We start from the raw sequence: 16832 nt of genomic DNA, 5'->3' as shown, positions 1-16832 counted from the left end.
TTTTGTTTATTAATATTGTCAAATCTAAAAAATGTATATATATATATATATATATATATATATATATATATATATATATATATATATATATATATATATATATATATATATATATATATATATTTTTTTTTTTTTTTTTTTTTTTTTTTTTTTGTAAATGTTATGTCCATGTGTTGTTTTTATGCTCATTTATGGTGTTTGTCTCTAGAAACCCTAGGTGTTAAGTTACACAGACCAAGGTCACAGATGGAATTGTTGTAACCTGAGAGCAGACAAGGTGTGAGGGTTTATCATGTTTAAAAGGAAAATCAGTCACATTCACAAAAAGATTTCTCTGATGAAATTATTATCAAGTATAAATATAGATTCATATTGCTTTCTATACTTTTTTCAATGTTTTAATGCTTCATTACTAAAGAATAAAAACATAAGAAGAGAAGAAAGAATAAAATTACTGATGCTGAAAAAAAGAATGGAATAAAACAGCTATTCTCTCATAAAAAAAATTTAATACAACCTTAACTGCAGAAGCTCAGTTTAGGTCTTCAAGGCTCTTGCTAGTTTCAATGCTACTTACTCTGCCAATCCACAGTCAGACGGTGTTCCACTCACACTTAACTGACTGACATCTGCAAAAAAAATAGGTGTTAAAGTTCATTCTAAAAAATTTGTTTTTTTATGCACAATATTTATATAAAATTTATATAACTCTTAATATAAATCCTCTTCCACGCCTCCATAATGACATCACAGAGCTGCTGAATGTTAGACACATGGCACTTCTCCACCTTTTGCTTATGGATGCCCCACAGGTGCTTAATAGGGTTCAGGTCTGGAGACATACCTGGCCACTTTATCACCTTCAGCTTTCTCGAGGTAGTTGTCAATTTGGCCGTTCGGTCCAGTTTCTGAAGGTAGGGCATCATGTTCTGCTTCAGAATGTCACAGTACACGTTGCAATCAATACATGTACAGTACATGTTTCCCTCAATGAACCACAGCTCCCAGTACCAGCAGCACTTATGCAGCCCCAGACCATGATGCTACCACCACCATGCTTGACTGTAGAGGCAAGGTGCAATTTTCTTAGTACTTCTCACTAGGGCATCACTACACATGCTGGACAACAGGACATTGTTCCGGTAAGTCATGCACTTGGACAGGTTGTCTTCAGCAAACTGTTTTTGAGCTTTCTTCTGGGACGATGGACATGAAAACCAACTTGTTGCAGTGTGCGTATTGCCTGAGCTCTGACAAGTGAACTTTCTGCTTCTGGTATACACAAATACACAAAAGATACACGAATTTGTATGGTCCTTTCAAGTAGACAAAAAAATAAACCTCATAAATAAGACATGTGGCTTTGCATGGTTAAGCGACATACAGCTGTTATCACTTAGGGTGTACTCACTTTGTTGCCAGCTATTTAGACAATAGTGGCTGTATGTTGACTTTCAGAGGACAGTAAATCTGTACTGCTATACAAGCTGCACACTGACTACTCTAAAATATATATCCAAGTTTCATTTCTATAGTATTGTCCCTTCAGAAGATACTGTATATTCTAAAATGGATGCTGAAATATGAGGGGTGTACTCACTTTTGTAAGACACTCTATATGTAAATATAAAAAAAATATATAAGAGAGGCAAAACCTTCAAAGCACACACATTTATTCACAATGTCCAATGCACCAAAATTCGACATGATGTACACACCCGGCAATTAAAGCCATCTGTGTGGAAACATAGCAAAAGTTATTTTTTGTGTCCTGATGATTTACGTAATTTTAAACACCATAATTACTTTAAAACATTTACAAGAATATTTTCTCATCATGCACTCAACATAAATGCTGACTATTGTTTCACTAATAATAAATATAGATAGCATCCATATTTTTCCATGCCCATGTTGATTAGATTATTACAAACTTGAAAATAGTATAAGTTGCCAGTATCAGCGTGACACTAAAACAGGTAGTGATGGCTAGTTCTTAATTAAGTACCTGGCAGAGACCAAACTTCTTTACTTTAACTCAAGTTAAAAGGTATAGTCAGTACTTCAACTTTTACTAGAGTATTTTAAAACATGATTTTCTATACTTCTAATTAATGCGCATGCAATGTACGCATGTGTGTACTTTTGCCACCTCTGGCCAAGGCTCATTAATGTACGTGGAGTCATTGGCCCGTGTGAAAAAGGTGCCAACACAATATTAGGTGTTATACAGGTGATCGTAATGTTATGCCTGATCGGTGTGTTTTTCAATTAAATATGATTCAGGTAAAAATTACTAAATGGAAAGATGTACATTTGCAAAAATCTCAATTTTAGAAGTAGTATTTTTACTACACTCTAACTGCTTCTACAAAAAGTACACCACATATTTATTAAATCACATATATATTACAAGTATGTGGGGATCATGAAGCAGAAATGTATCATAGCATAAACCAGACTTGTGACTTCTTTAACTGGTTCTTAGGTCGAAGGCTCAGCTTGCACTTGCAGAGTAAATAGTATATTGAAAAAATGAACCTGCAGGAAATCCCAACCAGAGGGGGTGTGAGGGACTTTTTTTATATTTGCAGAACTGATACCATCTTTAAAACATTTCTTTGAGCTGCTGTTTACCACAAACTTCAAAAGTCCCTGAAACTTCAAAGTGCTGTTTCCAGTCTGATGGAAATGAAACACAGAAACTCTACTTCCAAAGCCCCTTTTTCGTGAAGAAAAAACACACAGTATACTGTTAGTGTGAAGTTCTTTCATCAGCAGACTCATTTGATTTCGTCCTAAGATAAACACTACTACAGAACATTATATGGAAAGATACCAGACTTGATTAGTCCTGTATCAGAGGTCAAGCCCTCAGCATGGAGCAAAGACAGGCATTATATTTTCAAGGTGCTATCAAAACCCCAGTTTTCTATCAGATATTCTGTTCAGTTATCTATATAGATGATTCCAGAGCACTATTTACAATGGACATTGTCTCAAAGCAGCTATACAAAATGTATGAATTATAGAACAAAATATGTTAATATAAGGGAATTAAGTGTGTCAATCTCTGATGAGCAGCCTGTGGCAAGGAAAAACTGGTATGAGAAAAAAACCTTGAGGAATCAGACTCAAATGGGGAACCCATCCTCATTTGGGTGATAGCAAGAGTGTGATTATGAACTTATATAGGGATATGTATCCAGTGTGATGGTTAAAAGCAAAAAAAAGAAACTTGTGCTATGACTGGATCGGTATGGGGTAATTTTTACATTCAGAATAAAAACATTCCACACATTCATGCCATCCGAGCCACTCAGGCTTCTAAGGCTCCACTGACTATTCATTTCTGCATGGGACTGGGATAGTGTTTTCTGTTGTATATGACTGTATTTGTTTTATTTACTAAGATACTTAAAACATTAAATGAAAAAATAATCGATCATATATAACGTTCTTTCTTTCGGCTCCCATTAGAGGTCGCCACAGCAAATCATCCGTATTCATGATCCGCATGTTTGATTTGGCACATGTTTTTATGCAACCCTCCCCATTTATCCGGGCTTGGGACCGGCACTAAGGCTAAGTTTGATTCCGTTTGTGCAACTCTAATGGCTGGGATCATATATCAGGCTAAAAATCAAGACCTTTAATTAAAAAGTCAGACAGTTTAATATTAACCCTGTGGATACAACTGTCAGATCAGCAATTTTTTCCCCTCCCATTCAAGAAATGACCTGCTACTGGCCTCCTTACTTGTGTTCTTTGACCTTAAAGCAGCCTTTGTCACCACTGTTCATATTATTGTCTTTGAAAGGCTAGATTAGCCCAGAATGCAGCAAAAAGAGTGCTTACGAGAACAAGAAGACATGACCACATTATACCCATTTTATCCTCTACACATTGGCTCACAATCCAATGTCACATTGATTATTAAATATTCCTGCTGACAGATAAAGCACTGCAGGAGGAGGCAGCACTTTCTCTTACAGGACACAGTTATAGCACTTTTAACAATAAACATTGTCTTAAAGCAGCTTTACACAGATAATGTGGTGATTAAAAGTAAATATGTTCTTTGTAAGTAAGTTTGTCCCTGATAAGCAACTGTGGCGAGGAAAAACTCCCCGAGATGGCATAAGGAAGAAACCTTGAGAGGAACCAGACTCAAGAGGGAACCCATCCTCATCTGGGTTGCACCGAATGTCCATTTGAAGCAGATATACGATGTTGCAGTGTACAGTGATGATGATCAGAAGCGAACTGCATTCCTGAGTCAGTGTAGGAGACTGTTGACATTAACTACAGTCCAATCCATCCTCAAAGCGGCAGTTCATTTCATGGAACCACCCAAGGCGTTGATGAGAAACCGTCCCAAGCTGCACACAGTGGCCTCCAGTCGAAGAGAACACTATCCAGAGGCAGGCCTGGACGAAGTGGGAAGATCCACGGAGGGGAGAGGGACAGGAACAGTAGTCACTGGAGCCTCAGGAGCATGTTTAACTCGACCGAGAGAAGAGAGAGAGAGAGAGAGAGAGAGAGAGAGAGAGAGAGAGAGAGAGAGAGAGAGAGAGAGAGAGAGAGAGAGAAGAGGGTTGACAGGAAGAGAAGGATATTGTTGTGTATCTGTTTTATATACCTCGTTTATCTTATTAACTTAGTCACTCACACACCAATCGGGATTCTGAACATCATCTTTACTCGTGTTCTCCAGCACACTACACATATTTAACATCCCGCTCCCAGTATGCATTGCACTTTCATTTCTTAAAGATACAAAACATCATTCCAGTACATGACATCCCCCCCAAAGTCGGATATAGACTTATAACACTTTAACCTTAACACTTTAAGACAAACTGTTGTCTCTATATCGGCAAACAAACAACATACCATTTTTAAACTTTCACATATAACATTTTTTTTAGCCTGTTTTAAACTTGCTTACTAATTCTCAAACCATGAACATGTAAATAGCATTATTTGCATTTACCCGTTTAAGAAAATCAACCAATTACAAAGTCAGCAAATTTCTGAGGCAATTTCTTTTGTCTCTGGGGCTTAGCATATGCCACATTTTGGTTACACACAGTATTAGGTGCAAGCCTCTCTGAGTCCTCTGACATTGTCTGTTGCTCTGCATTCAAAGCACCATCATCACAATCCACTTTCTTACTGTCCTGCTTGTTTTCTGCTTCTCTCTCTACATATTTTTTTAAGAATGTTGTGTTGCGAGTATATTGGGCTCCAGTAGGTGATTCAACAGTTATTTGGTTTCTAGCTTTTCTGACCACTGTGTGAGGTGTTGCATTAAATGGAGTGGTAAACTTGTCAATCTTGTCCTGTCTCAGAAGAACTCGGTCTCCAACTGCTACATTTGAGTATTCTGCCTTGCGACGTTCATCCGCATACAGCTTATATTTCCCCTTTTTCTCTGCATCGTAGTCGTGAACTTCAAGATCAGTATCCACAGATGTAGGATCAGGTAGCTTGCCTCTCATCTTTCTTTTAAACAGAAGCTCAGCTGGACTTTTGCCGGTGGTAGTATGCACAATTCCTCTGTACACTGTGACATACTTCCTGAGTTCTTTTTGCCAGTCAAGTCCTTCTGACTGCTTTCATGATTGAAGCATTTTGGCGCTCAACTTCGCCATTTGCTTGTGCCCATTTAGGCGTCGTTTTCAGGTGTTTGATTCTGTTTGCCACACAGAATTCCTTGAATTCATCTGATCTGAATTGAGGTCCGTTGTCGGACTTTAGTGTGAGTGGAAGTCCATGTCGGCTCAATATATCCTCAAGATATATTTTTTTGCGGTGGTTCAGAGTTAGCCCACTCTCTCTTAAACGCTTCATGACGGCATGTAGACGTTGCATATGTGCTTCCTGGTCAGCTGCATGAACAATCACATCGTCTGAGATGTTTTCAACTCCCTCTATTCCAGCAAGGGCAGACGATATCTCATGTTGGTATTGTTAACTTGCAGACAATACTCCAAAGATGAGCCGTTTGTATCTGTATACCCCATTGTGGACTGCAAATGTTGTAATCTGACGAGACTGTGGTGTCAACTACAGTTGGTGGTATCCCCATTTGAGATCTAGCTTGCTAAAGAACATGGATCCGTTCATGCTTTGTAAGAGCTCATCGACAGTGGGGATGGGGTATCGCTCTATGATGATTGCTCGATTAGCTTGCTGATGTCAAGACATAGTCTGATTTCAGAATTGGCTTTTGGCACTATTACAACTGGATTAACCCATGGTGTAGGTCCGTTCACTTCTTCTATGATGTCCATTTTTAAAACTTCTTTGATCTTCTTTCAGGACCCCTCAAATTAAATGGTATTCCTCTTAGAGGCTGTGCCACTGGCTGAACATTTTGGTCAATATAAGCTGATTTGTTTGGTTTTCATCTTACCAACTCCTTGGAAAACATCTGGGTATTGTGAATGAAGTATTTGTTTGAGGTCCGTTATTGCTGCAATGTTTGTGCCTATCTTCAGCACTCCAAGTCTCATAGCAGTATCTCTCCCCAGTAACGGTTCTCCAGTCCCTTTGATGACAATGAACTCTGCAGATACCATCCGGTTGTCTATTCTAGCTTCACACTCAAAAGCTCCCTTTATTGGCAAAGGTTTATCAGATGAGTAAGAGAACAATTTCCTCTCTGTTTCTGGTATGTATGAATGGCATTTGATATTCATTGATTATTGACAGTCTTTCCCACGTACTTTCGTCAATGATATTGCTGGTTGCACCTGAGTCTACAAGCATTTTTAAATTGACGTTTCCCAAGCAAACATTTAGTCTATCGTCCATGTTATTATCTTGGATGACAAATGCATATTCAGGTTGACCTTCAATTTGGTTTACGGTTTGCTGTTTCACATTTTTAGTCTTGCACATTTTTGAGAAATGGTCTCGTCCTTTACATTTATGGCATCTCTGACCTCTCGTGGGACATTTTAAATCTCTCCCTAAGTGATCAGAATTACCACATTGATAGGACGGTTTATTCACCTTACTGCATTCTGCACATTGTTTTCCCTTGAATTTCCCTTTCATTTGCTTTCCTCCTTTGTTCCAGACGCGATTCACAGACTCTTTATCAGGTGTAGATGTCTCACTAATCGATGATGCACCCATCTGTTCCTCTTTCCGTTCACAGAGCGCAGCAACCTCAAATGCGCAATCTAGTGTAAGGTTAGGTCCCTCCTCCAAAAGTTTGCGACGCACATATGTTGACGCACATTTGCCTACTATGGCATCCCGAATCTGATTATTCATGTCATCCGCAAATGCACAGTCTCTTGCTGCCTGTCTGAGATGCGTTGTAAACTGCTGAACAGTCTCTCCGGAGTTTTGGGAAAGTTTATAAAATGATTGCCTTGCATACGCATTATTTACGCGTGGAACGAAGTATGCATTCAAAGCTGTAACGGCCTCGTTATAATCAACAGCCTCTCCAGTGTTCGGCAAGGTTGAGAAAATATCCTGAACATCAGGTCCAGCATGATGCAGAAGTGCTCTGCGTCTCTGACGAACTGCCGCTGTTGCGTCCTCAGCGATTATCAGCCCTTTTCCGTCCGCGTAAAGTTCAAATGATGTCAGCCACCTTGTCCATCTTGGACCAAGAGTTGCGGGACCTTTGTAGAACTCAAACGTAGGAATACCTGACTTTTCCATCGTGTATAATCAGTACTAATATCCACACGGCTGCATCCTCGTCGCCAATGTTGTGTATCTGTTTTATATACCTTGTTTATCTTATTAACTTAGTCACTCACACACCAATCGGGATTCTGAACATCATCTTTACTCGTGTTCTCCAGCACACTACACATATTTAACATCCCGCTCCCAGTATGCATTGCACTTTTATTTCTTAAAGATACAGAGTATCATTCCAGTACATGACAGATATGGATTATTAAGTGTCCTTATTATTGTATGAAAGTTAATGTCACTGTGCAGTTTGGACTCCGGCAAGACTCGCTATGGCAGCATAACTAAAAGGGAAAACCAGAAGGTAACACAGACATGAGGGATCTCTGGGATAAGAGACGACCCACCACACCACCTTCAACAAACCTGAGTGAACATGTGAGAGTGAGGGGACGACAGCATACAAATATCCCAGTTCACCAAACAGTCTATATCCATGTTCCCTCCAGATCTGAGCCTTTACCTAAGAAGAAAATCTACTGATCAAGGGCTTGACTGAATAAATACGTTTTCAACCTCAACTTGAACACTGAGACTGTGTCTGAGTCCCGAACACTGGTTGGAAGGCTGTTCCATAATTGTGGGGCTTTATAAGAGAAAGATCTGCCCCCTGCTGTAGTCTTCATTATTTGAGGAACCAACAGATAGCCTGCACCTTTTGATCTAAGTAGGCGTGGAGGATCATACTGGTACAGAAGTTCACTCAGATACTGCGGTGCGAGACCGTTAAGTGCTTTATACGTCTGTAGTAGCATTTTATAATCAATGCGAGATTTAATTGGGAGACAGTGTAGACTGATTAAAACAGGGGTGATGTGGTCATATTTCCTAGATCTAGTGAGGACTCTTGCTGCTGCATTCTGAACTAACTGAAGCTTATTGATGCACTTATTTGCACACCCAGACAGTAAAGCGTAAAACAGTGTAATCTAGATTTAACACATGCATGAATCGGAAAGTTTACTTCTAACTGCATGTGGTCCTAGTAAAAGTACTTCCGTCTTATCTTAGTTGAGCAGAAGAAAGTTATCAAACATCCACTGTCTAATGTCCTTTACACACTTCTCAACATTGTTAAGCTGATCTCTCTCATCTGGCTTTGCTGAAATATACAGCTGTGTATCATCAGCATAGCAATGGAAGCGAATTCCATGTTTATGAATAATTTCACCAAGAGGCAGCATATGTAAAGAGAAAAGCAGAGGGCCTAAGACAGATCTTTGAGGAACACCAAACTTTACCTCATAGAGTGTGGAGAACTCACCATTTACATCAACAAACTGATAGCGATCAGCCAAATAAGACCTGAGCCAAGAGAGAGCTGTTCCCTTTATTCCAACAACGTTCTCAAGTCTAGCAAGTAGTATAGTGTGATCAATGGTGTCAAAAGCTGCACTAAGGTCGAGCAAAACAAGTAAGGAGACATAACCCTGATCAGAGGCCAATAACAGGTCATTTACCACCTTAACTAGCACCGTCTCTGTGCTATGATGAGGCCGAAATCCTGACTGATACATTTCAAAAATGTTATTTATAAGTAGGTGTGAGCATAACTGCTGTGCTACAACCTTTTCTAAAATTTTGGATATAAAGGGGAAATTTGATATTGGTCTGTAGTCGGACAGCTGACATGGGTCAAGGTCAGGTTTCTTAATAAGGGGGTGGATAACTGCCAGTTTAAAGGATTTTGGTACATAACCAGTGCTAATGGAAGAGTTTATTATTTTTAAAACAGGTTCAATTACCTCGGGAGTTATCTTTTTAAAGAAACTTGTAGGCAAGGGGTCGAGGTTGCAGGTTGATGATTTTGATGAGGAAATAATGAAATTAAGTCATTCTCATGAATAGGAGTGAAGCTTTGTAGTTGATTGTCTGCTATAATTAAGCTGCTGTCTACAGGGTTACTTGTAAAATAATTTGGATTTATAATAACCGTCTGTATTTCTTGCCTGATGTTTTCAATTTTATTATTAAAAAAGTTCATGAAATCATTAGTACCTAATGATGGTGTGCATGTGAGTGCAGTGCTTTTATTCCCTGTTAATTTTGCTACCATGCTGAATAAAAATCTAGGATTATGCTTGTTATTTTCTATGAGGGAGGAGAAATATGCTGATCTAGCAGCACTAAGAGATTTTCTATAAATTAGGAGGCTCTCCTTCCATGCTATTTGAAATACTGTTAATTTTGTTTGACGCCATTTACGTTCTAATTTCTGAGTGGTCTGTTTTAAGGTGCGTGTATGATCATTATACCACTGTGCAAATTTTTTCTCCCTGATCATTTTGGTCTTAAGGGGAGCTCCATCATCTAGAGTGTAACGTAACATGGATTCTAGGTATTCAGTTGCCCAGTCGAGCTCTGCGGGGTCAGACAGAGATCTATCTAATATCATAATTTCTGGAAGATTATTGATAAAACGTGCTGCTGTAGCTGACATGAAAGTACGCTTAACACGGTAACGTGGTGAGGTAAGCAATGACTAAGGCAGATTTTAAAAGAGATATACTAGTTATTGTAAATACTAGTAAATACTAGTTAGTTAAGGAGAGTATATATTTAACCAATAATAAATAAGATTTTTGTTACATATGTTTTAATTATTATCATTGTTTAAATTTTTATGATATATTACTCATAGCCTAATAGAGGTTTTATACTTAAAATTTATATGTTCCACCGAATTGTTTTCTTATAACAATGACTTTTTTCCAAAAAAAAAATTTACTTCTCTATAAGTTTAAACATGGTCCTAGGCAGTTGAGCCCATGTGAAATACAGATGATAAACATAGGCCTTACATTTTCAACACTGTTTAGAGACAGTTGCATTGGCAAAAAGACAGGAGGTGGAGCTGGAGGTGGCAAAGTTGAAGATGCTGAGATTTTAATTGGGAGTGACAAGGATGAACAGAATTAGAAATTTGTATTTTGGAGGGACGTTTTGTAGGACGTGTAGGATGTTTTGAAGACAAGGTGAGGGAGGCGAGATTGAGATGGTTTGGACATGTGCAGAGGAGGGACATGGGGTATATCAGTAGGAGAATGCTGAGGATGGAGCCACCAGGAAGGAGGAAAAGAGGAAGTCCAAGGAGGAGGGTTATGGATATGGTGAGGGAAGACATGCAGATTGTTGGTTTGAAAGAGGCAGATGAAGAGGACAGGCAGGTATGGAGATGAATGATGCGCTGTGGGGACTCATAAAGGGAGCAGTCGAAAAAAAAGAAGAAGACATTAGGTAGTATGTGCACTCTACCTTACTTCTTCTTCTTCCTCTTCTTTCGGTTTCTCCTGTTAGGGGTCGCCACAGCGAATCATCCACTAATCATAGTTATTTCAGTCATAAAAAAATACAAATATAAAGGTATTCAAAGAGAAAGAATAGAGTGGAGCACCATAATATCATTAATATTAGAGACTACAATAATCTAGAGTAATTTAATGAATTCTAGTGCTACAATTAGAAAGGTTGATGCTATGCTACTATGTGCCATATCCGATCTACACATTTACAAAGAGATTACTTTCAGTTGCAAATGTTCAACCAATCTAGATGCGGTTTCATTGATGGACTCTAATGAATGAAAATTTTCTAGAAACTCAATAAAGATCTAAATTGTTAGAGGCAAACTTAATTTAGAGTTGGACTGAAGTGATGATTAGGCAGTATGTGGGTGAGGCTTGAGCATGAGTTTTACTACTGTTTAGAAAGTTGATTATATACCAAACATATGTCATATAATTACAGCATAGTAGCAGTCTGTATTAGGAATATTTTATTGTTATTTGAAAATAGGAATCACATTTTCTTTATCTTTACAACAATCCACATAATATTACATTATCATGATAAATGTAACCGATAAGTCACTGGTATTCAGTTGCATCTCAAGTCAAGTCAAGAAGCTTTTATTGTCATTTCCACCATATATAGCTGATGCAGAACACAGTGAAATAGGTCTTTACAAATAATATAGTTTTATGTAAGTAAAACCAATGCTTATGTCAAGTCATCAAATTAGTATCCCCAATCACCTGCCTACCTGCTGAGTCATTGCTCCAAATTCGCTGTTAGAGATTTCCTTCTGTACATTTATTTTTTGCTCATGTTTTGTGGTGTGCATTATATTTATGACCAAATTTACATTTATGCCATTTCGCAGACGCGTTTATCCAGACCAACTTACAAACGTGTCACATACATATAAGTTATATTGGGCATCATAAATAGGGAAAGAAAGTTTGTACTGTACAGTACTGTACATTGATCTGTTTTGCTAAATTATGCACTCTAATTAGTTAGATTATTAACAAATTGCAGTATACTACCAAATGCTGATCACCATTCTTTAAAACTCTTTTAATTGTCTTAAAGAAGGCCCTTTTAAGACTCCTTTTTTAAGACTCATAAGTCGAGGACTACCTGTATATAAATGAAGTTTCATTTATGTACATCTGGAAGTAGTCGGCCTTTAGATGTGGTCTGAAGTCATCTGTTTGGACATTGGGTAAATGTTAATTCCACCATCTACTGTAGGAACCAGAACAGAAAAGAGTTTTGAAGCTGGGCTGTTAGACAGTGAGACCAGTTGAGCAGTGTTTGAGGATCGGAGGGAGCAAAGCAAATAAGTGTCATAGAAGGAATTATAATGGTTTCAAAGAACTTTATGTGGTCATTTTATAGAGAACATTTTATTTGACTGCATAAATTTAATTAATCACTGAAAATTTGTGGTTCTCGGGTATACAGAAATTGTTTGCCAAACAATTACACTAAATTGCATGATGTATTATTGAGATTTCTTTCACAGGAATGCAGGAGCCAAAAACCTCACAGTACCTCTGTACACAAAGCAAGGAACATGGAGGCTTGCATAAATGTTTGGAAAATCTCAAGTGACTTGCAAAGAACGCTGAACTCCACTGAACAAAACATTTAGAATGAACAGGAACACTAACACAGGCCTTTCTGCTCATGCTCTTGTGTTTCAAGGATCACAAAAAGATAGCAAACTGATGTCATATTCACATTTAAGAAATTCCAGTTCACAGCACCACAAGTTTAAATATAAGAAATATGCAAATGCATAAAATATGATCATCTATGCTGATGATACACATATCTCAGCATAGATGACAGAAATCAGTTAAAAAATGTTGGGGAGTGTGTAAAGGACATGAGACAGTGGATCAGAAGTAAACTCCAATTACGTAGCATCTCTGGATGTTGTTTCTGTCTTAGTGTGTACAGAAGTCAAAGACCTTGGTGTGATTATTGACCTGAGTCTTTCCTCTGAGACTCATGTGAATAACATTACCAGTATAGTCTTCTTTCACCTTCGAAAAGTTGCTAAAATAAGAAATATGATGTCATTTCAGGATGCATTTTCCATTAACGTTTGTAACTTTCGTTACATCGAGATAAGAATACTGTAATGATTGATTATCTTGATGTTTTAGTAAGTGCATAAATAAGCTTCAGTTTGTGGAGAATGCAGCAGCAAGGGTCCTTGCTAGAGCTAGAAAATATGACCACATCATCAGAGAGAGAGAGAGAGAGAGAGAGAGAGAGAGAGAGAGAGAGAGAGAGAGAGAGAGAGAGAGAGAGAGAGAGAGAGAGAGAGAGAGAGAGAGAGAGAGAGAGAGAGAGAGAGAGAGAAAGAGAGAGAGAGAGAGAGATCTTTATTGTCATTGCATAGTACAGATATACAGCAACTAAATACAGTTTAGCATTTTAGCTATTTTATTTTGCACAATATAAGTATATGTACATCATGTAAATATATATGTAAATATATGTACAGTGTACAGTGAATAAATATAAAGACTATAGCAGTAAAGAGATGCATAGACATTGTTGAAAAGTAAATGGTTATAAGGCTGTGGCAGTGAAACTTTTGCATATAGACACACACAAATAAAATTGAAGTGCAGGTGTATGTGTCACAATATGTGTAGAGAATGAGCCGTATAAAAATTACAATATGTATATTGTATGTATAATTGTACAGAAGTTAAATACAGTGTTTATACAGTAATCTAAAGGTGTAGTGTAGAGTTCAGTAGGGTGATGGTGGATGGACAAATGCTGTCCCTGAACCTGACTGGCAACTACTTGCCTCAATGACAAGTAGTTGGGTGCCAGTGATGCGTTGGGCGGTTTTGACACTGGTTCATCACTGCTCCTTCCTTCGACCACTTTTGATAGATACTTTGGCCCTTGTCAAACTCGCTCAAAGTGCTGCCATGTCAATCTAATCTGCCCAGGGCCTTCAAAGTCTGTACTGCTGGTGTTTTTAACTTATTATCAATGTAGAATATTATCAATGAGCCTGTTTTTTTACCCTAACAGATTTCCAGCTAACTGGCCCAGAAGCGTCAGCATTTTTCCGTCTACTGATTGTTTGGTCACAGGGAAACTGTTACAGCAAAGTTCAAGGGCAAAACACATCTGAAGCTCTACACACATTAATACATCTGAGTAAGATTTTTTTACACCTACAAAGGAAGAGAAATTTATTTGGTCGCGGACATACTTAAAAAAAAATGTTCATGAAAAGCTTAACATCGAAAGGAGGTCAGCCATTCCTGAAGCTAGCTAGCTTGTCTCAGCCCGGGAAAGGGTTTGTTCACCACTTCCAGACCAGTGAATATGAGCGGTACCACGGGATTACAGCCTCTGAGGAGTGGTGAAATTATAAGTAGGCATCTCTGGTGAGTAGGTTGTATTTTTACATTTTAATGTTTTTGTCATGTTATTAGACAAATATTGATTCTGAACTGCTCCAGATGATGTAGGTGCACAGTTGCGGTTGTAGTGTAGAGGTTTGGAGTCTTCTTAACTGAGTTTCTTGCTTTAGTAAAAATGCATCTGCATCTGCAATGCTACGTGTTGTTATATTGCGTTTTTGTATAGTATTGATGGTTTCTATAATTCCGATGTGATAGTGGTAGTATTAAGTCCTCACTGAAGGCCCAGGTACCAAATGCACAGCCCACCACTGATATATACAAAAAAAAGTAAATATATATATATATATATATATATATATATATATATATATATATATATATATATATATATATATATATATATATTATATATATATATATATATATATATATATATATATATATATATATATATATATATATATATATATATATATATATATATATATATATATATATATATATATATATATATATATATATATATACAGTGAGGAAATTAAGTATTTGAACACCCTGCTATTTTGCAAGTTCTCCCACTTAGAAATCATTGAGGGGTCTGAAATTGTCATCGCAGATGCATGTCCACTGTGAGAGACATTATCTAAAAAAAAAATCCAGAAATCACAATGTATGATTTTTTAACTATTTATTTGTATGATACAGCTGCAAATAAGTATTTGAACACCCGAGAAAGTCAATGTTAATATTTGGTACAGTAGCCTTTGTTTGCAATTACAGAGGTCAAACATTTTCTGTAGTTTTTCACCAGGTTCCCATGTGCAGAAAAACACCCCCAAAGCATGATGCTACCACCCCCATGTTTCACAGTAGGGATGGTGTTCTTGGGAAGGTACTCATCATTCTACTTCCTCCAAACATGTTTAGTGGAATTATGACCCAAAAGTTCTATTTTGGTCTCATCTGACCACATGACTTTCTCCCATGACTCCTCTGTATATGTATATATATAACACACACACACACACACACACTGGCGATCAAAATTAGAGAACAATTTATATTTATATTAATATACTATAATTTAAATTTATTTTTCTGAAATAATGTCATCTTTACTGCTCAACAGTTGAAGGAGTTTTTGTCCTGTCTATACCATGCTACCAGAACACCTTTTCCACAAAATAACTAAGGCATTTAAAAAAAAAACATTATTTTGCAGAAAACACACTGATCAAAATTAGAGAACACTTTCAGATACCTCCCAGTTATTGGTGTTAATCTGGTTAATCTGGTGCTAATTTCCTTGATTTTCTGTCAACCCTTATTTAACTGGCAGCTTAACTTCCAGTTTCACTGACTCTGCAAGGTGGTGGGCCTTTCTAAAGTGACTGAAAGCCGCCAGCAGCAGGTTGTCCAGATGAAGGCCAAAAGGATGACCCTATTAGCCATAGCAAGACAAGTTGGTCATTCTGTGATTTCAAGAAAATTTAATCTTTACAACATCACAAACTCATTTAAGTCTGCCAAGAAGGCTGGTCGTCCACAGAAAACAAATACAAGAGAGGACAGGATACTGCGGAGGATCTTAATGGGCAGTCGTTTCCACACTGCAGCTGGACTTGCTCACCAGTTCAGCGCTGAACAGTGTAAGGATCTGTCTCGTCATACAGTGTCTCGACGTTTAAGACCATTAGGACTGAAAGCCCACTCTGCAGTGACCAAACCTTTAATTAGCAGAAAGAATCAAAAGGCTAGACTAAGAGGAGAACTGGTCCAAAGTTCACTTCAGTGATAAAAGCAAGTTTAATTTATTTGGGTCTGATGGGAAACATTATGTTCGGTGACAAACTGGAGAAAGAGTGAACCCAAAGTGTGTAAAGAAGTCAGTGAAAAGTGGAGGAGGAAGTGTGATGGTTTGGGGCATGTTTTCCGCAGCAGGAGTTGGGCCTCTTATACAGCTACATGGCAGAGTGAATGAAAATGTTTATCAGAACCTTCTTCAACAACATATGGTTCCTTCCCGGCATTCATCACCCAATCAGCCTGCAGTGTTTATGCAGGACAACGCTCCATGTCACACAGCAAAACAGGTAAAACATTGAAATAATGACATGGCCTGCCCAGAGTCCTGATCTCAACCCAATAGAGAACCTCTGGAAAATCCTTGGCGACAAAGTTATGGCCAAGAAACCCACTACAGTCACCGATCTGTGGAGGAGACTGGAAGAAGAGTGGACAAAAATCACACCAGAGCAGTGTGAGAGACTAGTGCTGTCCTGTGGCCACAGATGTGCTGAAGTCATTCAGAGCAGAGGCCTGTACACGTCATACTAATTGCTGACTGTTGTAACCTTCAGAAAATTTTGTTGTAAACTTTTTCCATGCTACAGTCATTGTTGTGCTCTAATT

This window comes from Silurus aristotelis (genome assembly GCF_946808225.1).
Source record: "Silurus aristotelis genome assembly, chromosome: 5".
Lineage (NCBI taxonomy): Eukaryota > Metazoa > Chordata > Actinopteri > Siluriformes > Siluridae > Silurus > Silurus aristotelis.
The sequence above is the reverse complement of the archived record's forward strand: the minus strand, read 5'-3'. Positions refer to the sequence as shown.